Source organism: Pelophylax lessonae (assembly GCF_965119305.1).
Source record: "Pelophylax lessonae genome assembly, chromosome: 2".
Classification (NCBI taxonomy): Eukaryota; Metazoa; Chordata; class Amphibia; order Anura; family Ranidae; genus Pelophylax; species Pelophylax lessonae.
In genome coordinates this window covers 711,195,690-711,221,103 of record NC_138769.1, presented here as the reverse complement: position 1 = coordinate 711,221,103, position 25,414 = coordinate 711,195,690, and the positions used below count along the sequence as shown (strand labels likewise).

Here is a 25,414-nt window from a genome sequence, read left to right as displayed (position 1 = left end):
ATCGCAAGAAAATGGCCTTGTCATTAAGGGGGGAAATCTTCTGGTCCAGAAGTGGTTAAAACGACACTCCCTGTGATATTGCAGAATTGGGAGGGTTTAGTTGCATGCCGAGCTACATGCAGGGAAACGTGTAGCTGGGGCAGAACACTGTACAAAACACACCAAATGTCTTCAAGTTAATGTTTATTCATTATAAATATTACCAGAATAATTAAAAAATATAGATTGGGCCAGTAGCAGGATGATTGGAAATCCAAATTATATACACAAGCCAGCCCAATGGATTCTTTTTGGACAACTTTTTGAGCAGCGAATGCCATCTGGGGATCACGATGCTGGCTGAGCTGACAAAGTTTCAGGCAGCAGTATTTTCCGTGTGCTGCAAGGTGTCATCAAGCTCATCATCTAGCTCTTCTTTGGCTTCATCTTCTGTTTCAAGTTTGTTTTCTATTGGCCTTGCTGCAGAGTTTTCCCCATCTTGTGTCCCAGTTGGACTTTTGTAGTCTTGAATTTCTGATATTTCTTGACCCTCTTCCGGTGCCATCATTTTATTTTCAGTGTCTATGTTCGCCTCACCCTGCTGGGTACATCAGAAACAAAAACGGGTTATTGTTAGAGAGGCAGCAGCCCAACACCACTAAACTCATTGGTTGCATGTGTAGCCGTACCCCCGCAGGAGCCTCTTGGATATTGGTTTGCCCGGGCCTCCCACTGATTACTCCATGGCCAGATACAGTCAGGGGCACACACTCTTCTGCTCATTATCTTCAATGACCAGTGTAGGGGATTTGTTTTTTGTGTTTTATTTGGAGAACTTGGATAGAAGGGAATTAGTAGGATACTGTAAATAAACTATTCACAGGTGAGGACAACTCTCTCAATAGAACTGTATAGCAGATCAACAGCAGGAACATACAGCAGCTTTATGGGATGAACAAGTCCCTCTGTAGCTGAAGGAACTCTGCAAACGATGCCTCTTCAAGAGACTAGCCAATATCTCCTTTAGCTTGCACCCAGTAGCTGACTTCCAACACCCAGAGGGGGATCTAACAGCACAAGTCCCAAGGATCCCCTGTGGGGGTCTGTACTCACAAGGCTCCTGAAGCACACACAGCAGCCTAATGCCCCGTACACACGCGTCGATATTTGGCCGTGAATTTTCGGCCAACGTCCGATCGGCCGATTTTCAGCTTGTTAGTATGATGCTTTCGACAACCAACTCCGACTTTTCGGCCGAATAAAATCTGGTGTGCAGGCTATAAAATTTTTGTTGGCCATCACCACAACGGCCGATTTTCCGTCAGTCAGTACAGATTTCGGCAGACAAAAATCTGATGAGCAAGACTGAGCATGCTCAGAGATGAAAAAACACACGGAAAGTAAACCAGCACATGACATCACTTCTGAAGTAGATTTTTGTTGGCCGAGAAAATTTGTGTGCAGTCTAGAGCACATTTCAACCAACACAACAACACTGGACAAAAGTCAGCCGATTGGTTGGCCGATAATCGTTGCGTGTGTACGAGGCATTACTCAGTAGTACCAGACAGGATCCATGGACATCCTCCCTCAGTCAACTCTCTCAAGAACCATGGGTTGCAACTTGAATGTTTCAGGCCCTCAGGTCAACCACCTGAGGCCAAATGGCAGCTTGTGCTGGGGGAGAGGCAGCATCCCCTCCCCACCTGTACCTCTTCTTGTAGATGTACATGTGATCTTCAGATATAAATACAGTTACCCGGCATGCCTTGGGGCACATCCTCCCTCTAATTGACCAGGGCTGTACAGACCTCCATGCTCCCATCTGCTAGGTTTTCACCCACTGTCCAATACACTCCATAGCTACTGGACCAGTGTGAAACATCAAGACAGCATGAGCAACACCAGAGCATACTGAGCAGCCTCTGCTAAACAATCACAGCTCTCTGTTAGGCAGACAGCATATAATATTTGCCCAGCTGTCTCCCTGTCAAGCAGAGAACCCAAAAACTATATACGCTCACTCTAGCACCTACCTGGGAGGGTGCTACACATGGAAATACATGTTGTGTATGACAAGGTTAGCCTATGGCCCAAAGCAGCTGGAGAGCAGAGGTCTTGGAAGATAAGAGGATGGTATGGGTGATATTTTGAGACAAGACTGGTCATGTAGCTTGAGGGCGAGTTGTAAATGGCTTTATGTTAGAATTTTATTTGTTGGGTGATTGGAAGGCAGTCGAGGGATTGGCAGAGAGGGGCATATTTTAGAGGGGATGTTATGAAGGTGAAGACTACAAGCTCTAACCAGTGATTGAATTTGGGGGCTGAAAGAAAAAAGGCCAGAGTCTAAGATTATGAGTCCATTTCCTCATGCTAGGGTTCTGTAGTTGTATTATTGATCTTAATGAAAAAGTCAGAGAGAAAGGCATATGGGGGGGGGGGGGGTATTATGAGCTTAGTTTTAAAAAGATTTAGTTTGCATATGGCAGATGTATCTTAAAGCGGAGTTCCACCCTGGATTTTTTTTTTTTTTTTTATTAAATACCCCAGGGACAGTCAGGGCTAGTGCATTCCACAATGGCTAGCCTCTGATCTGTCCCAGGTTGCACTTACCTGTTAGGACAAATACTTATCTTGAAAACGTCTTGTCCAGCGCTGCCATCTCAGATGTGGGCAGCTTGAAGCCAGCGAGATCCTCTTCGGCGTCCTCTTCCGCCTTCTTCGGTCCCTCGATGCCCTGCGCCGGCCCCGCCGTCACTTCTGGTGCGCGCGCGTCATCCCTCCACAGCTTCTGGGCATGCCCAGAAGCTGTTTAGAAGGGGATGACGCGCGCGCCCCGGAACTGACGTCGGGGCCGGTGCAGGCGCAATGATTCCTGGGAGCTATGACGTTCAGCTCCCAGGAATCATTGCAGAGCCAGGAAGTGACGACGGACCGCGGCCAAGGAAGGAGGAAGAAGGAAGTAAGGTAAGTATATTTTCTTCGCTACGAGGTAAGTAAAAAAAAAAAAAAATGTGATTATCCATTTCTTTTTCAGGTGACCCAGAGCGAGAAGATGGAGGCAAGTATAAAATTAGGGTGGAACTCCACTTTAAGCAGAACATGAGGGTTTTACGTTTCTCCAGAGAAGAATTGTAGTTTTACAGAGTTTTTGATGCACAAAATAGATCAGCACCAACTTTTTTGTGCCTCCGCCACCACTATTTTTTTAAAATGTGTATATAGTCATTCATTCTGAGGTCTTCTGGGTGGTCCAGAAGACCTCAGAATGGGCCCTTCCTCTTCTCCATGGGTTCTTCCTCCTGGACAGAACGCTTACACCACAGGTGTCAAACAAGGCCTGCGGGCCGAATGCAGCCCACCAGGCCATTTCGGGTGGCCCTTACACCTTACACCTGCAGCTGTGGCACCCCCCTTGTCTCTGATTCCACATTGTCTCAGTAGCCAGCAACAAAGAGGATAGAACTTCTTTGCCAGATCCTGTGCTTCTCTGTGTTGCTGCAGAAAGGCTTGTCTTTGCCCATCCCCCCTTCTCAGCAGTCTGCAGCAGAGAGGAGGGCAGAACTCCTCCTACAGATCCTGCACCTCTCTGTGCAGCCACAACACCACCTTGTCTCTGCCTCCCCTGGTCTAAGCATTCAGCAGACTCTGTAAGCCAACTCCAGCCCTCATCTGGTCCTCCTCCAGACCCTGTACTTTCTTATTCTTCCCAGATCCACCTGCACCTGGAAGTAGCACAAGGTAAGGGGGTGCATTGTGATGTAAGGAAGGGTGGGAGCCTCTTGACTTCTGATGGTGGGGGGGGGGCACTTGACATCTCATGTAAGGGTGTAAGGAGGCGTGGGGTGCTCTGGACATCTAATATTACAGATATAACCGGCCCTTTGAGGGGAACCATAATGCTGATGTGGCCCACGATGAAATTGAGTTTGACACCCCTGTCTTTCACACACACACACACATATATAATAATACAGTGTTGCGCTTTTCAAACTATACAATTATGAAACACAAACGAATTGTGAAAACATCCATGTAAAAAGAGAATCTTCCAAGGTGAAAACGTTCACATTCCTCCCTTAAACAGTGTTCAAAAAGGTTATCACTTCCATACTTACGGCAACAGGAGGAAGATAAATTAACCGCATAGTGGAAAACCCTTAAAAACCTGGTTTGATAAACCTTAAAATCACACTTACAATGAATAAATTAAAATGCACAGAAGAAAAACACTCCCAGCTTGCATGTATGGTGTTTGTACAGTAACTTTTTACGCAATGATGCAATCACATCACTCCGCCCTATGTGTTTCGTCACACCATATATGCCAGCTGGGAGTGTTTTCTTTATTCATGGTAAGTGTGTCCATTGTAAGCAAGTCCAAGGGGCAACTGGTTATTAAAACCGGAGAGTGTAGCTGTGCATGGTAGCCAATCAGCTTCCAGTTCTTTTTTGTCAAAGCTTAATTGAATAAACTGAAGTTAGAAGGATTGTCTAGAAGGATTGTCTACCATTCACAGGTGCACCAAATGTTGCACTCTCCAGTTTGAGTAAATCAATCCCAGAGTGTTTATTGTTTAGTTTTGAAGCTTGTTAAGCTATATCCCTTCAGACTAGAAAGTCTAGGATGTTAGAAGCAATCAACATTGTATGTCAGGTTAAGCCCTGGATCACACTGCCGCGACTTGTCATGCAACTTTGAACTCTCAAGTTGCATGACAAGTCGCGTCTCATTAGCTGCAATGGAACTGTTCTAATGAGTCACTCCAACTAAGAAAAAGGTTTCTACACTACTTTTGGTCTGATCTCAATATGACTTGCATTGACCTCTGTTAACCACTTCAGCTTCGGAAGGTTTACCCCCCCCTCATGACTAAGCCATTTTCTGCGATACAGCACTGCATTACTTTAACCACTTTACCACCGGAGGATTTTCCTGCTGTACGTCCAGGCCACTTTTTGCGATTCGGCGCTGTGCGACTTTAACTGACAATTGCGTGGTCATGCAACGCCGTACCCAAACGAAATTTACGTCCTTTTTTTCCCCACAAACAGAGCTTTCTTTTGGTGGTATTTGATCACCTCTGCGATTTTTAAGTTTTGCGCTATAAACAAAAAAAGAGCGACAATTTTGAAAAATAACAATATTTTTCAATTTTTTTTTTTATATGAAATCCCCCCCCCCCCCCCCAAAAATGTAAAAATCAAAATTTATCATTTTAGGCCAATTTGTTTTCTGCTACATATTTTTGGTAAAAATCGTAATAAGCGTATTTTGATTGGTTTGCGCAAAAGTTATTGCATTTACTAACTAAGGGAAAGATTTCTGTCATTTTTGGTGTTTTTTTTTTTTTTTTAAACGAGTAATGGCGGCGATCTGCGCTTTTTTTGGCGGGACTGCGAGATATTGGCGGACAGGTTGGACCCTTGACTGACATTTTTGGGGTTACCAGTGACATTACTACAGTAATCAGTGCTATACATATGCACTGTTACTGTAAAAATGACACTGGCAGGGAAGGGGTTAATTTTTATTGGAGAGGGAGGGGTTAATGTATGCCTGGTGCTTACTAACGTGTGTGGGGGGAGGTGACTGAGTGACACAGGGACAGATCGCAGGTTCAGCTATGCTGAACCCTGCAATCTGACCCTGCCTGTCACTTAGGAGATCCGCCCGCTTTGTTTACACAAGCAGGCGGATCTCCACACTCGATTCCCCGACGATCGGGGAAGAGCGGCGGTAATCACTGCCGCTCCTCCCCTGGCCCGACTCCCGCTGTGACCGAATACAGCAGGAGTAGGTCTACGTCGCCAGACGATAACGAACCCCTTTGCCGCAGTACAGTCAACGTGACTGGTCGGCAAGTGGTTAACTGACAACTGTGGATGCTGTACCCAAATAAAAATGTTTGGCTTTTTTTCTCACAAGTGGAGATTTTTTTTGGTGGTGTTTGATCACCTCTGTGTTTTTTATTTTTTGCGCTATAAACAAAAAAGTGACGACAACTTAAAAAAAAAAAAAAAAAAATTGAATATTTTTTACTTTCCGCTATAAAACAGCCAATAAAAAAAAAACAAAAAAAAAAAAAATCAAATTTTCTCATCAATTTAGGCTGAAATGTATTCTGCTACATGTTTTTGGTAAAAAATCCCAATAAGCGTATATTGATTGTAGAAGCTATAACTTTTGCGCAAACCAAACTACAGGACATTTTTATTTATTGATTTCCTGCTACAAGTCGCTGATCGCCACCATTATTAGTAATAGTGGCGATCAGCGACTTATAGCAGGACTGCAATATTGCAGCAGACAGTTGGAACACTTAAGCCCCGTACACACATAGCGATTGTCGGCCGAACGATCGGCCGTCTTTTGTCCAGGGCTGTCGTGTCTGTTAAAAACTGCAAAAGACTGCACACTAATTTTCTCGGCCAATAGCAGCCGACTGCAGAAGTGATGCCATGTGATGGTTTACTTTCCGTGTGTTTTGTCTTTTCTGAGCATGCCCAGACTTGCTCATCTGAATTTTGTCTGCCGAAATCTGTACTGACTGAAGGAAAAATCAGCCGTTCTGTTGACGGCCAACAAACATTTTATAGCATGCACACCAGATTTTGTTCAGCCGAAAAGTCGGAGTCAGTGGTCGGAAGCATCATACTAACAAGCCAACAAATCGGCCGATCGGACGTTGGCCGAAAATTCACGGCCAACAATCGTTGCGTGTGTACGAGGCTTTACTGATCCATGTCTTCTGTAGGGACAGAACAGCAATCTGCAGGCAGACTGCCATTCTGCCTGTCTACTGAAGCATCAGTGGGTGTCCCGGCGGAAATAGAGTCCACCATACCCACCAAACAGCTCCCGCTGTGTCTAGTCACAGCGGAAGCGGGCCGGCGGCAGCACACACCCCAGACTCAGAAGTGCAGGATCACGTAACAGGTACGTGATCCTGTGCAGGAGAGCCACCTTGCCGCTGAATATTTGCAGTATAAGGTCAGCAAGTGGTTAAAGAAGTCACATGCAAGTCGCGATGAAGTCACAGCAGTTTGAACTGGGCCTAAATAAGACCCGACAAAGCGACTACCTACTACAATACATATTAAGCTATTCTATGGATGCACTCGATACCTTATTGTTTGGGTATAATAATAATAGGTTTATACGCCATTGTATTGTAAATGGTTATTTACATTTCAGATGGTTCCTTGAAGAGCTATATCAATTTTTTTTTTTTGGGGGGGGGGGGGGTTATGGGTAAGAGGGGTTAATGTCTTTCATATTGCTGTAAAAACAAAGAGGATCAAAATGATTGCCAGGCCAATAGCATCTTCAGAAAGAAAGCACAGTATAGTCAGTCTTCATCGTTCTTCCGTGAAAGGTTTCCTTTGAAGGAAAAGAATAGTCATGTGACTTGGGGATGGATGTGATCACATAAGTTCACTTGGAGGACCCTTTGCAAAATGGGGCTGACTCACCTCTTATGATCAGCCATCAGTGGCCAAAGGTTAGTCTTAGATACTTACAGCAAGGGAGGCTTTGAGCTTTTGCAGCTGAACCAGCATTTGATCACAGATGACCATGTTCTCTAGCAGTACTTGCTGTCTGGCCGCAATGATACTCCGGATTCTCTCCTTGTCATCTTCCTCCTAGAAGGAGAATAGTACATAGTTACAAAGTTACATAGTAGGTGACGTTGAATAAAGACAATAGTCCATCCAGTTCAACCTGTGTAGGTGTGTGTAGCTGTAATCATCTCGCATACCCCTGAATGTTCTGATCCTTGAGATGTACGTCTAGTAGTCTTTTGAAAGCCACCATATTACCTGCAGAAACCACCTCTTGTGGTAGAGAATTCCACAATCTTGTAGCCCTAACAGTAAAGAACCCCCCACGTTGCCTGAGGTTAAAACGCTTCTCCTCTAATCGCATTGTATGCCCCCGAGTCCTCATGCAATCCCTGCGACTGAACAGCTTTTCTTCTAAGCCTAGATCCCCATTGAGATATTTAAAAATTGCTATCATGTCCCCCCTCAGGCGTCTCTTCTCCAGGGAGAATAAATCAAGCGATTGCAGACGCTCCTCATAATCAAGGTCCTCCAATCCCCTAATTAGTTTAGTTGCCCTTCTCTGGACCCTCTCCAGCTCCAACACATCCCTTCTGAGGACTGGTGACCAGAACTGGACAGCATACTCCAGATGCGGTCGGACCAGAGTTTTATAAAGTGGAAGGATTATAGTCTTATCTCTGGAATACATCCCTTTCTTTATGCATGCTAATATTCTGCTGGCTTTGGCAGCTGCCGCTTGACATTGCATGCTGTTGCCTAGTCTATCATCCACCAATACTCCCAGATCCTTCTCCATTTTTGATTCTCCCAGGGGTTCCCCTCCTAACGTGTATTGTGCTTTTATGTTGCTAGTCCCCAAGTGCAAAACCTTACACTTCTCCACGTTAAACCTCATTTGCCAAGTCGTTGCCCACTCCGTTATTTTGTCCAGGTCATACTGTAGGATATCTGCTTCATGCTGTGCTGTTATTGCCCTGCCTAATTTTGGGTCATCTGCAAAAACTGATATTGAACTACGGATCCCGTCCTCAATGACGTTTATGAATAAAATTGAACAAGGTTGGTCCTAGGACTGAGCCTTGGGGGACCCCGCTTACTACCTCAGACCAGTCTGAGTATGCGCTGTTTATTACCCCCCTTTGGACACGTCCTTTTAGCCAGTTCCATATCCAAGAGCAAACCCTGCTGTCGATATCTGCAGACCTTATTTTATAAATTAAGCGCTTATAGGGAACTGTATCAAACGCCTTAGCGAAATCCAAGTACACCACATCCACTGGTCTGCCCCTATCTAGCTCACAGCTCACCTCCTCATAGAATGTTAAGAGATTGGTTTGACAAGAACGCCCATTTGTAAACCCGTGCTGGTTACTACTGATGATGCTGTTGTCCTTAGCAAACTCTACGATATAGTTAGTCCCTTATCATCCCCTCCAGAAGTTTACATACTACTGATGTCAGACTGACAGGCCTATAATTTCCCGGGATATGCCTCTGACCCTTTTTGAATATCGTAATCACGTTAGCTTTCCTCCACTCCCCTGGTACATCTCCTGTCCTAATACTGTCCGCAAAGATCAGGAACAGTGGTCTGGATATAACCTTACTGAGTTCCTTGAGTACTCTCGGATGTACGCCATCCAGGCCTGGTGATTTGTTTGTGTCCAGCCTTTCCCTGATTTCACCCTCTGTTAGCCATAGTGGCAAGTCCTGTGTATTACTACTAACCATACAGTCATGGTCAGTGTACCCCTCCTTTTCTTGTGTAAAGACTGACGAGAAAAAAAGCATTCAGCACGGTTGCTTTTTCAGTGTCCTCTGTAACCATCCTCCCATCATCGTTAATTATGTGTGCAATATGCTCTGCCCTAGTTTTTTTGCTGTTGATATACTTAAAGAATTTCTTTGGGTTTTTTTTACTATCCTCCGCTATTTGTCTCTCAAAGTCTATTTTAGCCATCTTGATTTCATGTTTACACTTCTTTTTTTGCCTCCTTGTATTGGTTGAAAGCCAATACTGTGCCTTCTGATTTATATTTCCTGAAGGCCAATTTTTTTCCCCTAATAAGATTTTTAACGCTATGGTTTAGCCAGCCAGGTTTTGCTTTGTCTCTTCTAAATTTATTTCCCATAGGAATGCACTGCAAGATGCCTTTGCTTAATATATTCCTAAAGCATTCCCATTTTTCCTCTGTGGTCAGGGATCCCAGGGTTCGGTCCCAGTTTACCCTTTCCATCAACGAGTACAATTTTGGAAAGTCTGCCCTTCTGAAGTTAAGGGTTCTTATGTAAACTTGCCTTTTACTCATTATCAATATATTTTACGTATAGGCTCATTGAAAGTGGAATTCCCCTTCACACATTTTTTTTTTATAAATAAAAGGATCTAACTATAATCATAGTAGACCATACAATTGCTATGGGTCTCAGAGCTGGCTGGATACTCTGATTTAATCATGCAGTAGAGCTGCACGATTCTGGATACAATGGGAACAATTTTTTTTGCTTAGAATAAAGATCATGACTCTAGGTGCAACATCATCTTTCCCATTATACAAAAAAAAAATTGGGCTAACTTTACTGTTTTTTTTTTTTTTTTAAATAATGTGCATTTTTCCCCCAAAAATTACATTTGAAAGACCTCTGCACAAATACATGAAATATTGCAACGACCGCCATTTTATTCTCTAGGGTCTCTGCTAAAAAAATATATACAGCATCTCACAAAAGTGAGTACACCCCTCACATTTTTGTAAATATTTTATTATATCTTATGTGACAACACAGAAGAAATTATACTTTGCTACAATGTAAAGTAGTGAGTGTACAGCTTAATAACGGTGTGAATAACGGTGTGAATTTGCTGTCCTCTCAAAATAACTCAACACACAGCCATTAATGTCTAAACTGCTGGCAACAAAAGTGAGTACACCCCTAAGTGAAAATTTCCAAATTGGGCCCAATTAGCCATTTTCCCTCCCCGGTGTCATGTGACTCGTTAGTATTACAAGTAGGGTTGAGCGGACACCTGGATGTCCATGTTCGGCGGGTTCGGACGAACTTGAAAAAAAAGTCCGGGTCCGTGTCACGGACTTTTGCCGAACTTTTCCCGGACACCGAACCCCATTGAAGTCAATGGGGACCCGAACTTTCAGGCACTAAAATGGCTCTAAAACACCAAAGGAAAGGGCTAGAGTGCTGCAAAACGTAGTTAAGAGCATGGCAAGTGCTCTGCAAACAAATGTGGATAGGGAAATAACTTAAAACAACAAAAAAAAAAAACCAGAAAAATAAAACAATGTTCTTCATCTCTGAAGGACGAGGCCCATATGGAGTAGGAGGGAGGTTGAGGTGGTGGTGGATGTGGCGGTGTCATAGGCGTGCGCACAGGGTGTGCCGGGTGTACCTGGGCACACCCTAATCACCTAGGGCACATTAGAATTATCGCTCTGTTTGCCAGTGAGGAGATGGAAAAGATCTCCCTCAGACCTGCTCTGCTCTATTTCACTTTGCCAGCAGGGAGAGTAATGTATCGGGGCCATGTACATGTAGGCAAACACATGCATGTGTATTTAAACTTTGGGGTGCACACCATAATGCAATAGGCTGCGCACACCTATGGGCGGAGTAGGTGGAAGCGGCGGTGGAGGAGGACCAGGGCCGGATTAAGAGCATCATGGGCTTGGTGCTGAGGATTTTAAAGGGCCTTAAGGGCCGTGCCTTAGCATGCACCCAGAGGAGGAAGGGTGCAGCCATGCATACCTAATTCAACATGGGATGCTGTCTCTGAAGCCCATAAACACATCCATGCATCGGCAACTGTCCCTCCTTGTCCGGCCTTCGTGCTGTGTGGGGAGGTTCTGAGGGAGCTGCCTGGGGAAGCGAGCATAGAAGCCAGACTTCTGTGTTTACAAGTGACAGAAGAGCGGTAACCGTGAATATGGCCAACCCGGGCCTATATTAAAAGGTAGGGGCCTGGAGCTGCAGCTCCAATAGCCCCTACATTAATCTGGCCCTGAGGAGGACGAGGTAGCCAACACTGCTTTTTTTCAGAAATTTTAAATGAGGGTACACCCCAAAGGAGTGAGAAAGAGCAAAAATAGAACAATGGCTGGGTAAGGTCGGTATCCATCGCTATTCTGCACAAGGTACGGAAAAGTCCCGTGGGATCCATGCCTGGTTCATTTTAATGAACGTGAGCTTGTCCACATTGTCTCTGGACAAGTGGCTGCGCTTGTCTGTGATAAACGCCCCCAGCCGTGCTAAATACCCGTTCAGATAATACACTGGCTGCAGGGCACGCCAGCACCTCCAAGGCGTAAAGGGCAAGCTCAGGCCATGTGCCCAATTTGGAGACCCAGAAGTTGAAGGGGGCAGACCCGTCATTCACTACATGTAGGCGTGTGCACACATACTGCTCCACCATGTTGGTGAAATGCTGCCTCCTGCTAAGACGTTCCATATGAGCTGCTGGTGCTGCTGTTTGTTGTGGCGTGCTGACAAAGCTTATCCACATTTCGGCCATGCTAACCCTGCCTTCTGAGGTGCTGCCGGTGCCCTGGTTGCGTTGGAGACCTCTTCCTCCTCCTCCTCCTCCGCCTTGTGCTTCCACTGTGGCCCCGCTGTCAGGTGGGAATGCCAGCAGCATCGCGTCTACCAGCGTGCGCTTGTACTCGCGCATCTTGCGATCGCGCTCCAGTGAGTGAATTAAGGACGGTACATTGTCCTTGTAACGGGGATCCAGCAGCGTGGCCACCCAGTAATCAGCACAAGTTAGAATGTCGGCAACTTAGCGGTCGTTGTGGAGACACTGCAGCATGTAAATCGCTCATGTGTGCCAGGCTGCCCAGAGGCAACGAAAGGCTGTCCTCTGTGGGAGGTGTATCGTCTGTGTCCTCTGTATCCCCCCAGCCACGCACCAGTGATGGCCATGAGCTGGCCTGGGTGCCACCCTGCTGTTAACATGGTTCCATCTCCTCCTCCATCTCCTCCTCCAGAACTGTGCCCCTGCTGGACAATTGTGTCCCTGGCGTTTGTGGGTGCAGGAACCCACCCTCGGAGCCCCTTGCGAATGACTGCCCTGAAAGCCTTGGAAATGTTACCTTTTCATCCTCCTCCTCCTCCTCCTCCTCCTCATCCTGTGCCACATCCTCTTCCATCATCGCCCGAATTGTTTTTTCAAGGAGGCATAGAAGTGGGATAGTTAAGCTGACAACGGCGTCATCGGCACTGGCCATGTTGGTGGAGTACTCAAAACAGCGCAACAAGGCACAGGTCTCACATGGAGGCCCAGATATTGGTGGTGAAGTGGTGCTGTTCCGCAGAGCGTCTCACGCTTGCGTGCTGCAGCTGAAACTCCACTATGGCCTGCTGCTGCTCGCACAGTCTTTCCAGCATGTGCAAGGTGGAGTTCCACCTTGTGGGCACGTCACATATGAGGCGGTGAGCGGGAAGGCCGAAGTTACGCTGCAGCGCCGACATGCGAGCAGCAGCAGGGTGAGAACGCCGAAAGTGCGCACAGACTGCCCGCACTTTCTGCAGCAGCTCTGACATATCGGGGTAATTTTTAAGGAACGTCTGCACCACCAAATTCAGCACATGCGCCAGGCAAGGGATGTGCGTCAAACCGGCTAGGCCCAGAGCTGCTATGAGATTTCGCCCGTTATCGCACACCACCAGGCCGGGCTTGAGGCTCGCTGGCAGCAACCACTCATTTGCCTGCTGTTCCATGCTCCTCCACAACTCCTGCGCGGTGTGTGGTTTTTCCCCCAAACAGGCAAGTTGTAAAACTGCCTGCTGTCGTTTACCCCTAGCCGTGCTGAAGTTGGTGGTGAAGGTGTTACGCTGTCCGGATGAGCAGCGGGAGAGGATGAGGAAGCGGAGTAGGAGGAGTTAGGAACAGGAGGCAAACTGAAGCGCCCTGCAATCCTCGGTGGTGGAAGGACATGCGCCAAATTGCTATCCGCCTCAGGCCCATCCGCCACTGCATTTACCCAGTGTGCCGTTAGGGAGATACAACGCCCCTGACCGTGCTTACTGGTCCACGTATCGGTAGTTAGGTGGACCTTGGCACAGATGGCGTTGCGCAGTGCACACCTGATTTTTTCCCCCACTTGGTTGTGCAGGGAAGGGATGGCTTGCCTGGAAAAGTAGTGGCGGCTGGGCACGACATACTGTGAGACAGCCACCGACATAAGGTTTTTAAAACTGTGCGTCTCCACCAGACGGAATGACAGCATTTCAAAAGCCAAGAATTTTGAAATGCTGACATTCAGGGCCAGGGATCGCGGGTGGGTAGGGGGGTACTTCCTCTTCCTCTCAAGTGTTTGGGAGATGGAAAGCTGAACGCTTCCACGGGACATTGTGGAGATGGTTGGTGACCCAGGTGGTGGTGTTGCTGACAGATCGTCTGTTTGCGGGGTGGCAGGTGCCGGTATCACTACAGATGTGGATGGAGCGGCCGAGACTGCAGCAGAAGAAGAAGCAGGATGAGCCAGAGACGTTTCTTGGTTTTGAAGGTGTCTACTCCACTGCAGCTCGTGCTTTGCCTTAGATGCCTGATCATGCAGGTTGTGCTCAGGTTGAGAAGGTTTATGCGTCGCTTCAGGCTCTGATTGCACAGGGTGCAAACCACTCGTGTCCGGTCATCAGCACATTTATTAAAGAACTTCCACACTAGAGAACTCCTTTGAGCTGGCTTTGGTGCGCTCGTTCCCTTGCTGCGTTGGGCAGTAGCAGGCGTAGTGTCTAGGGCACGGCCGCTCCGCTTCTGCACCCTGCTACCTCTTCTGCTGTGCTGGTGGCTCTGTGCGACCACCGCCTCTTCCTCCAAAACTACTCAGCTCACTTCCATGAGGGGTCGAGGACCTCATCGTCCTCCACATCATCTTCCACCCAGTCTTCACCCCTGCCCTCCTTGTCGGTCTCCACAATTCTGAACGCCGCAGCAGTTGGCACCTGCGTTTCGTCATCATCGGAGACGTGCTGCGATGGTCCTTGCATGTACTCATCTTGAGAAATAAGTGGTTGGGCATCGCTGCACTCAATCTCTTCCACTTCTGGGGCAGGGCTAGGTGGATGGCCCTGGGAAACCCTGCTGACAGAGTCCTCAAAAAGAAGAAGAGACTGCTGCATGACTTGGGGCTCAGACTGCTTGCCTGATTTGCAAGGGGGTGAGGTGAAAGACGGTTGGACATCGGCTGCAGGTGCCAACTCTGACCTTTCTGCTGTAGACTGGGTGGGAGACAATGTGAAGGAACTGGAGGCACTATCAGCAGCAAACCAATCTACTATCGCCTCTACTTCTTCTGGCCTCATCACTTCTAGAGGCGTATGATGCCCTACCAAATACTGCTGCAGGTTCTGTCGCCTACTCACACTTGAGGAAGGTGTTTCACTTGTGCGTGTAGCTGGCACAGATCGACCACGTCCTCTCCTTGCAACAGGAGCTCTACAAGCAGCACCACGACCCAGGCCACGGCCCCTATTTGACGGTCTCCTCATATTTCTGTAAATAATTTTTTGTACCCTAAAGGGAGGAAGAGGAGTTCGGAACAGGAGGCAAACTGAAGCGCCCTGCAATCCTTGGCGGTGGAAGGAGATGCGCCAAACAAATTTAAAAGGTGTATCTCACACGTACCGATACAGACTATGCCGTAATTAAATTTTTTACACTCCAAAAGCGTGTATATTGAATAGCGGAATAGGAAAAATTTTATAATACGGTGTATCTCACACGTACAAACACAGACTAGGCCCCGATTACAATTTTTTGTACCCTAAAGGCAGGATGAGGAAGAGGAGTTGGGAACAGTAGGCAAACTGAAGCGCCCTGCAATCCTCGGTGGTAGAAGGAGATGCGCCAAACAAATTTAAAAAGGTGTATCTCACATGATCCGATACAGACTATCCCGCAATTTAATTTTTTACACTCAAAGAGGGTGTATATTGAATAGCGGAATATAATAATAATAATAATAATTTTACAAAACGGTGTATCTCACACGTACAAACACAAACTAGGCCCCGATTACTATTTTTTGTACCCTAAAGGCAGGATGAGGAGTAGGAGGAGTTCGGAACAGGCAGAAGGCAGACTGAAGCACCCTCAAATCCTCGGCAGTATGCGATGCGCCCCAAAAATTGGAAAGGTGTATCTCACACGTACCGACACAGACTATCCCGCAATTTAATTGTTTATACCCAAAGGTGTAGATTGAATAGCGGAATAGAAAATATAAAAAAAAAAGGTGTATGTATCTCACACGTACAGAACCAGACTAGGCCCCAATTACTATTTTTTGTACCCGCAAAGGCAGGATGAGGAGTAGGAGGAGTTCGGAACAGGTAGCACCCTCAAATCCTCGGAAGTATGAGATGCACCCCAAAAATTGGAAAGGTGTATCTCACACGTACCGACACAGACTATCCCGCAATTTAATTGTTTATACCCAAAGGTTTTTATCGAATAACAGAATAGAAAATATGATATAAAATTGGTGATTTATCAAAAGCACATGTGAACAGCAGTGTCTTATATCAGTCAGCTCTGCTGCAGGCTATGGAGGGAAAAAAAAAAATTCCCCTTTTAAGTTTGTAATTTTTAACTAGATTAGTACAGACTATGCCACAATTTAATTTTTTTAACCCAAGGGTGTATATTGAATAGTGGAATAGAAAAAAAAAAAAAGTGTATAACTTTTGAAATCACTCAATAATAGCACATGTGAACACAGCAGTGTATTATCACAGTCAGCACAGCAGCACTGAAGGAAAAAAGCTGCACACAGTGGACTGATAAAAAATACTTTTCTCCCTCCTCCTCAGTGGGCAAAAAAGATTGTGTTCACTGCAACCCACACACAGCAAAATCGATGTGGACCACTGACACCTGCTTATCTCCAGCCTCTCCCTAAAAGGATTGATAAGATCGGTCACTGCAAACCCCCCCCCCCCCCCACACACAGCAAAATCGATTGTAGAACACTGACCCTAAAAATCAGCAGCCTCGCCCTAAAATTCCCTACAACTCGCCCTGCCTAAAACACTCCGACCTGTCCCTCAATTCTATTCGGACACAAATGATTTTTGCCTGTCTGTCCCTAATCAGCAGCCAGCACGTATGATGTGTGCTCTGTCCCTGAACTACAGCATAATGACGCAGCGGCGCTCCGTCTTGAACTTATAAAGACTTGGTCACATGCTTCAGATGGCCAATCACAGCTACTAATACATTTGTAGGCATGGCTGGGATGGCTTAAGGCACACCAGTTAAACGCTTGTTGATTGGCTGTTGAAAGCCCGCCATGAAAAGCGCGCCAATGCATACAAAACCCGGAAATAAAATGACCGAACACGGATTTTTACCCGAACATACAGTAAAGTTTTCGGGTCTGTGTTCGGGTAACAAAAATCCAATTATTCGGTAAGAACACGAATAATACAGTCCGTGTTCGCTCAACCCTAATTACAAGGTCTCTGGTGTGAATGGGGAGCAGGTGTGTTAAATTTGGGAGGTAGCGCTTTCACTCTTTCATACTGGTCAATGGAAGTTCAACATGGCACCTCATGGCAAAGAACTCTGAGGATCTGAAAAAAATATATTGTTGCTCTACATAAATATGGCCTAGGCTTTAAGAAGATTACCAAGGCCCTGAAACTGAGCTGCAGCACGGTGGCCACTACCATACAGCAGCTTAGCAGGACAGGTTCCACTCAGAACAGGCCTCGCAATGGTCGACCAAAGAGGTGCACGTGCTTAGCATCATATCCAGAGGTTGTCTTTGGGAAATAGACGTATGAGTGCTGTCAGCATTACTGCAGAGGTTGAAGGGGTGGGAGGGTCAGCCTGTCAGTGCTCAGACCATACGCCACATCAAATTGGTCTGCATGGCTGACGTTACAGAAGGAAGCCTGTTTTAAAGATGGATGAACAAGAAAGCCTGCTGTTTGCTGAAGACAAGCAATCTAAGGACATGGATTACTGAAACCATGTTCTGTGGTCTGAAGAGACCAAGAGAAACGCATTTGGTTCAGATAATGTCAAGCGTGTGTGGCAGCAACCAGGTGAGGAGTACAAAGACAAGTGTGTCTTTCCTACAGTCAAGCATGGTGGTGGGAGTGTCATGAAGGGGGGCTGCTGGCACTGGGGAGCAACAGTTGATTGAGGGAATCATGAATGCCAACATGTACTGTGACATACTGAAGCAGAGCATGATGCCCTTGCTTTGGAGACTGGGCCATAGGGCAGCATTCCAACATGAGAACGACTCCAAACACACCTTAGACGACCACTGTGTTGCTAAAGGAGTAGAGGGTAAAGGTGATGGACTGGCCAAGCATGTCTCCAGACCTAAACCCTATTGAGCATCTGTGGGGCATCCTCAAACGGAAGGTGGAGGAGCGCAAGGTCTCTAACATACACCAGCTCAGTGATGTTGTCATGGAGGAGTGGAAGAGGACTCTAGTAGCAACCTGTGAAGCTCTGGTGAACTCCATGCCCAAAAGGGTTAAGATATTGCTGGAAAATAATGGTGGCCACACAAAATATTGACACTTTGGGCCCAATTTGGACATTTTTCACTAGGAACGTACTCACTTTTGTTGCCAGCGGTTTAGACTGTGTGTTGAGTTATTTTGAGGGGACAGCAAATTTACACTTTTATACAAACTGTACAATCACTACATTGTAGCAAAGTGCCATTTTTCAGTGTTGTCACATGATCTAAAAATTAATTGTGCAGCCCCATCAATGTAGCAATAGCATTTGGCAGATACAGTTGGATAAATAAGTGTAAACATAGTTTGCATTCTCAGTGATTACAACAAAAGCGCAAAGTCACTCAAGTCATTTTCTTTGCAGCTCAGCTCCTCCTCACTGCAGTGACTCAGCAGCTCAGCTCCCTCTCCCAGCAACAACTCTGCTACTGGCTAAGAGCAGTGAATCAGCAGCTCTCCTCCCCCTCCCAGCAGCGACACTAGCTATCTTGCTACCCCCCCCCCCACCCCCCACCAGTGACCCATAAGCTTTCCTTACCCTGCTCCTCCCTCTCGGCAGTGACTCAAAAGCTATTTTCTTACTTGATCCCCCTCCTAAATAGTAACTTAGCGATCTTCTACTTCTAATTTAAACACTGAGCCGATGCACAGGGAGAGGGGGAGCTGAGCAACCGAGATAGTGACTTTGAAGACTTCATTGCTTCTACTGGGAAATTTGAGAATTAAATGCTTTGATGATAAGTTTTAAGTTACCCACTAACCTAAGTACAGCCAAAATTTTTTAACATTGTAGGCCAATTTGTTTTCTGCTACATATTTTTGTTCAAATCAAAATACGCTTATTGGGATTTTTTGTTTTTAACAAAAGTTAGCGCTAGCGCTTCTAAACTACGTGAAAGATATGTAATTTTTACGTTTTTTTTTTTTTTTTTTACTAGTAATGGCGGTGATCAGCGATTTTTAGCGGGACTGCGACATTGCGGCGGACAGATCGCACCCCTAACTTACATTTTTGGGGAGGACCAGTGACATTACTACAGCAATCAGTGCTAAAAATATGCACTTTTACTGTAATAATGACACTGGCAGGGAAGGGGTTAACACAGTAAGTGATCAAGGGGTTAAATGTGTACCTAGGGGCGTGTCTCTAACTAAGGAGGCAGGGCTTGTGAAATGGTCACAGAGACCTGTGATCCTATCTAGAAGTGTCTCTGATGTAGTAGCCCAGAAGTGATGTCATGACGTCCTTTCCCGTTTACTTGGCAGCCAACGACACCAGTTTTAAAAAATTTGAAAATTTCAAAAATGCTGATCTTAGCGTTTTTAATACTTTGAAGTGCAGAGGAGGTGGTTTTGGGTCTTAAAGAACCCCGATCCCTCCTTAAAGAGGAAGTAAACCCTCCTCTGCAAGTTGTACCTATAGGTAAGCCTTATCATAGGCTTACCTATAGGTACTGTACATATCTCCTAAACATGTACCGTTTAGGAGATATTTACCTTACATACAGCCAGTGACGTCACTGGCGCATGAGCTCTGAAGGAACGGCTGCTCGTGCCGTTCCTTCAGAGCCCCGTGCCGTGACCGTCGGCTCCCGCGCACGTGCGTGGGAGTGACATCACCGCGGCTCCAGGCCAATCAGATGGCCGGATGCCGCGATCCCAGAAGACGGGCGACTGGACATGTCGCCTGTCATAGAGGTAAGCGGGCGGCACGGCGGGGGCTTGTTCTAAGGCAAGTATTTCATAATGAGCTAGTATGCATCGCGTGTTTCTCTTTCAGGGCGAAAAAAAAAAAAATGTGGGTTTACAACCTCTTTAAAGAGTACCTGTCACTGCCAATTATGGTCACAAGGAATGTTTACATTCCCTGTGACAGCAAAAAGAAGTGATCAGAATTTTTTTTTTTTAATTTATTTATTTAAAAAAAAAAAAAAAAAAAAAAAAAAAAAAACAGGGACAGTGTAAAAATCAAAAAACAAAATAAAGAAAAGAAAAATAAAATTTTTAAAGTGCCCCATCCCTCCATGCTCCAGTGCCAAAGCAAAAGCATACGCAAGTTCCGCCCGCAAATGTAAACAACACACCAAACCACACATGTGAGGCATCACCGCGATCATTCGAGCAAAAGCAATATTTATAGTGCAAGACATCTTCTGTAACTATTTTTTTCAAAATGATTCCGGTCTGTGTTCTTCCGCATGAGATGCGGGTCACAAATTTATTTGCCAGTTGACAATGGGGTACATGAATTGGTCACCCTCACCAACATTTGTCATGTGGAGTGGCGGCATGATGGAATTCTAAAGAGTTTCTTTAAAAATTCCCTTGGTAACGTGTAGATCCGAGGAAAAAAAAAAAAAAGCTCTGGCACTGAAGCAGTTAAATGTGGGTAGCTGAAGTAGGAAAAGGTGACCTAGATTCCTCTAGGTCGCTGTGCCGTCTGTCCTTGCTTGCTCTGCTCGTCCCTCCATTGGCTACAGAGCATGATGCAGTGAGGAGAAGGCCGAGGAGTAGAGGAAGGGTGGACAGCACAGCGACTAGAAAGAATCCTGATCTCTTCTTACGCCAAGGGTTCCTTCACACCATAGAGCAGGGGTTCTCAGCCTGTGGCCCTCAAAGCCCTTTGATGTGGCCCTCGACCTTAAACCAGGAAGTGCTCTTCTTTTCTAAGCTACGAGCTTGATGCACTTTCTGAAAGAGCACCACACCTGCAAGATATAATAGAAGTCTATGGTAACGTATAGGTAAAACGCAATGTGTGAAAGCAGCCCTAAAGGGGTTTCAGGACAGTAAGTGTTCATTTACATTTGTGGTTTTGGGGGGGGGGCGTAAAAACCCCATAGTCGAGGTGTGTTTTTACCACAGCCCCCCCCCCAACCACTGGTGTATCGTCAAGGGTCGCAATGGTGGACCCGCCCCATGCTTCAGCGGGCTCTGTGTGGCCTCCCTGTCACATTGTTTTACACGTGGACAGGAGGGGCTGTGGGGGGGGGGGGGGTTGAACATATACAGGAACCAATCTTCTCCAATTTCCTCCTGCAAATTGCCGAAAGCCGGCTTCTCCTCCTCTCCCTCCCTGCAGAATTCAGCAGCTGAAGGAGGGAAAATGTTCATTAGGCTATTCAAAATTAAAAATTCTGAACCATTTTAATTTTATTGTGGCTTCAACCAGTTACCAAATCACTTGAGTGGCCCTCGCTCTTCACAAGGTAGAGCACCCCTGCCATAGAGAATATAATAATGTGCTCGAGTTATGTTTTCAATGCATCTATTGGCAATGTATAGTAACTAAGTAGAACTACTTCACTACTGTACTTAAGTACCGAAAGGCGGTATCTGTACTTTCCTGGAGTAGAATTTTTTTCTCCTACTTCCACTTTTACTTCACTACATTTTTTCAGTGATTTCAATACTTCTACTCCGATATTTTTTTTTTGTGCTGCATAGTTACTCGTTACAATTATAAAAATTACCACTGCCAGAACAGTAGATGGCAGGTTTCATGAAGCTCAAAACATGTGTATTATCAGCGCATACGAAAATAAATGCTACTGTATGTATAAATAAAAGCTGCATTTGAAATAATAAAAAACAATATGATGTTCAAACTTTTAACTTCTTTCTTTAATAACTACACAACACAGTACTTGTACTTTTACTTTCAGTACTTGAGTAGCAAAATTTAAAAAAAAAAACTACTTGCAATACTTAAGTACAAAAAATGTTGAATACTTTAGTACTTCTACTCAAGTCACTTTTTGATCGAGCACTTCCACTTCTACTCAAGTCACTTTTTGATCGAGCACTTGTACTTTTACTCAAGTATGGGTTTTGAGTACTTTATACAACTCTGTCTATTGCAGCATCTATATTCAATGTCAATAGCATCCTCTATTTTTAAATAGGTTCAATTTATAGTGACCCAGCTTTGACTGAAAGAAATAAAACTGGTGAAAAAAAGCACTCGATACTTGCTTATTCAATACACCAGGACTTAAAATGTTGCTCTGTTGAAGAGCTCTGGGGGCCAGTGCTTTCCTAAAACTCTGGGTATCACATGCAGGGGGTCATGCTTGGAGACCAGTAGCTATAGCAAGAGAGAAGCTTCCACCATATTGCATGATAAGCAAATAAGCAGGCCCCCCAGACAAATGTCACGGGCCCCTGCTTATTTGCCAGTAACTGGTATTCACAAGAACTTGAGGTGAGCAAGCCGGGGTCCATTATCACCTATAGCAGGCAGGGATCAAATAGAAGGGTAGTCAGTAAACAAGCAAAAGGTCGGTACAAGTGGTTGCAGGTTGGGATCAAGCGGGAGCGTAGTCGAGGAACAATTGGTAAACAGTGGTAGTGATGATAAGAACAGCTGCAGGTAAGCAAATTAAGTAAGCAAATTAACAAAATATCGGCTTGAGAGAGCACACTAATCTGGCAAACAGGAAGTGCAGAGACATGGCTTAACTCAGGATCATCATAGGAGGAGCAAAGAGTTCAAAGTTCTTCAGAAACAAGAGACAAGTCAAGAAAGTCCGAAGGATTAGACATGGAACTGTCCAGCATCCTAAGTGGCTCAGCAAGTAAGGCCACTGCTGGACACAGTAGTGGTTGTGGGTTCAGATACCGGGCCTAACAATGGGTTTGCAAGAGGAGTGTCCCCTACTGGGCACTGTGGTTCCTCCCATTACCCTCTAGGACACAATAGTGCCGAAGAGGCCTTTAGAAGAAACCACAAAGCACAGTGGGGGAACCAGACATCAGATGCACCTATAGCGTCCAGCAGTGGAGCCTGGAGCTCTGTGTGGAGGAAATGATCCTTGGACCCCTTTCACACAGACAATCTAATCCGCCTGAAAAAGGGATGCTCCATGCATCCCTATGGGGCAGCGGATGTCAGCGGTGACATGCCCGCTGACACCCGCTGCTCTCCGATCTTGTCCGTGAAATCTGGACGGGTGAAAACCCTATTTTCCATCCATCTGGAGGATTGGATGAGAATGGACAAGCGGTCCGTTCTCATCCGATCTCCCCATAGAGGACAGCGGGGATCTGAGAGCTCCGTCCCTGCACACAGAGTGGAGACGGAGCTATCATCCACCTGCTCAGCGGGGATCGGCGGATCGATCCCCCGCCGAGCAGAACAGACTCCGTCGGGCAGTGCGCCCATGTGAAAGAGGCCTACCAAGGTCTGGAGTGCTCATTATTTTCCTGGATCTTGTCAGAAGGAGGAAGGATGAGAATATTGAGGAAGCAAGAAGAAAGGCTAGTAGAAGGTTCCCCTCCCGAAAACTTTTTTTTTTTTTTTTAACACATGAAAATACTGCCTTTTATAACCTGTTCACACTGGTGCACTAAAAAAGTGCATTACAATGCATAGTGGAGTTCCATTCAGAATAAATTTTACAAAGGCAAGCGACACGTGTTATGGTAATGTGCAGTTTACTGCAGTGCAATAGTGTAAGCAGGCCCTTAGCACACATTATTGGTGCATGTCTGGTGACAAGGAATATTGAGGTGCCATTCAGAACAAATGGAGATTAATGTCTATATTTGTTCCGGATCGACAAAAATTAAAGTGAAAAATTTGGGTTGCCATCAGAACAGGAATAGAGAGGGAATCCTCCAATGGGGACACAGGAAGGGATACGTTTCCCTAATGGAATAAAGGTGGCAAAAAAACTGACATTGGTTACAACTCTACCTTACACAATCATTTAGGAATACTTATTTCTTGTCAGCATCGTCATTCTTAGCAAACTGAATTCAATGGTGAACTAATAAAGCAATGGGTAACAAGAAGTTAATCACTCAGTAGCAAGGAGATTTGCACATGTAACCCCAGCATAGTCTCCTGAAATGATTTCATCTGATCTGAAGAACGGTCTGCCATATTTTCCCCAGGAGTTCTCTACAGTCTCAACCCAATCTCAAAACCCTATGAAGTACATACGGATAGCTCTATGTCCAGTTTGCTGGGTCTGATCTTTCCTGTATCCTCTTCATCCACCTGGAAATTAAAAAAAAAAATAAAGTCTCACTCTGGTGTGCAAAGTACATCTAGAAAGTACTGAAGAGTTAGCAGGACTTGCAACCTGAGAAGATTTAGCACTCCAGGTAGAAGTGGGCTCTGGGACATTGACTTCTGGAGAAAGCATCATTGGGATCCTACTGGTGTGAAAGTCTTCATCTGCCTTTTAACAGGTTCATTTGTAAGCACCAGCTGATACAATCTGTGTGACTAGGCTACACCTGAGTAGCTGAACAGTACAGCCATGGGTTCTTCCTAAAGAGACCCTGTCACCAGTCTATATATCTAACCAACAATATTCATACAAGATGCATTTAATCAATGCTGGTAAGTTAAGGCTCTGTTCACATCTAGGCGTTTTTTGGGCGATTTTCTGCTCTAAGCCTCAGCTCTAAAAACGCCCAACAAGACAAATCCCATTAATTTCAATGGCCCCTGTTCACATCTGAGAATTCTGTCTCCTTAAAGTGGTTGTAAACCCTAAAATAAAAAAAATAAAAAAATAAAAACCTGCAAGACAAAGGCATAATGAGCTAGTATGCATCGCATACTAGCCCATTATGTGTAACTTACCTTAGAACGAAGCCCCGACACGGACCCCGGACATCGCTGCGGGCGCTGCCATGATCCCTCGCCGTCTCTTCCGGGTTCGGCGGCTTCGGCGCGGTGATTGGCCAGAAGAGACGGCTCCGGCGCGATGATTGGCCGGAGCCGTGATGACGTCACTCCCGCGCATGTGCGCGGGAGTGATTTTCCGGCAAACTCCCGGCAAATAAATTGAAGGTCTCCCCGGACCTTCAGAGCGCATGCGCCGCTCGCGCAAGCAGCTGCATGCACTGTAAATATCTCCTAAACCATGCCGGTTTAGGAGATATTAGTTGTACCTACAGGTAAGCCTTATTATAGGCTTACCTGTAGGTAAAAGTGTCAAAAAGCGGGATACTACCGCTTTAAACGCCTGTCGCTCAAAAAAGTACACAAGCTTCTTTTTTGGCAGATTACAGGTGTTTTTATTTTTTTTCATTGGTCGCTTGTCAACCTAAAAACGCCTGCGCAAAAACGCCTGTAAAACACCTGTAAAAAGCCTGAAAAAACACCTGAAAAAAGCCTGTAAAAAATGCAACACCTAGATGTGAACGTAGCCTCATTGGCCCCTGTCTAAATTTGGCCCTAGTATGTGTATGTATGTATTGGCGCTTTTCCACTGCATGGAACCGTACCGGTTCGGCACGCTTTTGTGCTTTTCCACTGCGGTACCGCATGGTATAGGGTCGGAACGGTTCGGTACGGTACGGTATAGGTTTGCTTTTCCACTGCATGGAACCGAACGGTACGGTATGGTAC

The 25,414-nt window shown here is 45.8% G+C and overlaps 1 long non-coding RNA gene across 1 annotated transcript; it reads right to left on the bottom strand.

The window, feature by feature from the left end:
• Window positions 1-444: 444 nt before the first annotated feature.
• On the bottom strand, window positions 445-24,052 carry LOC309547070. Its single transcript, XR_014224954.1, has 3 exons — window positions 23,993-24,052; window positions 7,504-7,623; window positions 445-580 (listed from the first exon to the last, which is right to left on the bottom strand). It is a non-coding gene; the product is annotated as an uncharacterized lncRNA (long non-coding RNA).
• Between the last annotated feature and the right edge of the window lie 1,362 nt (window positions 24,053-25,414).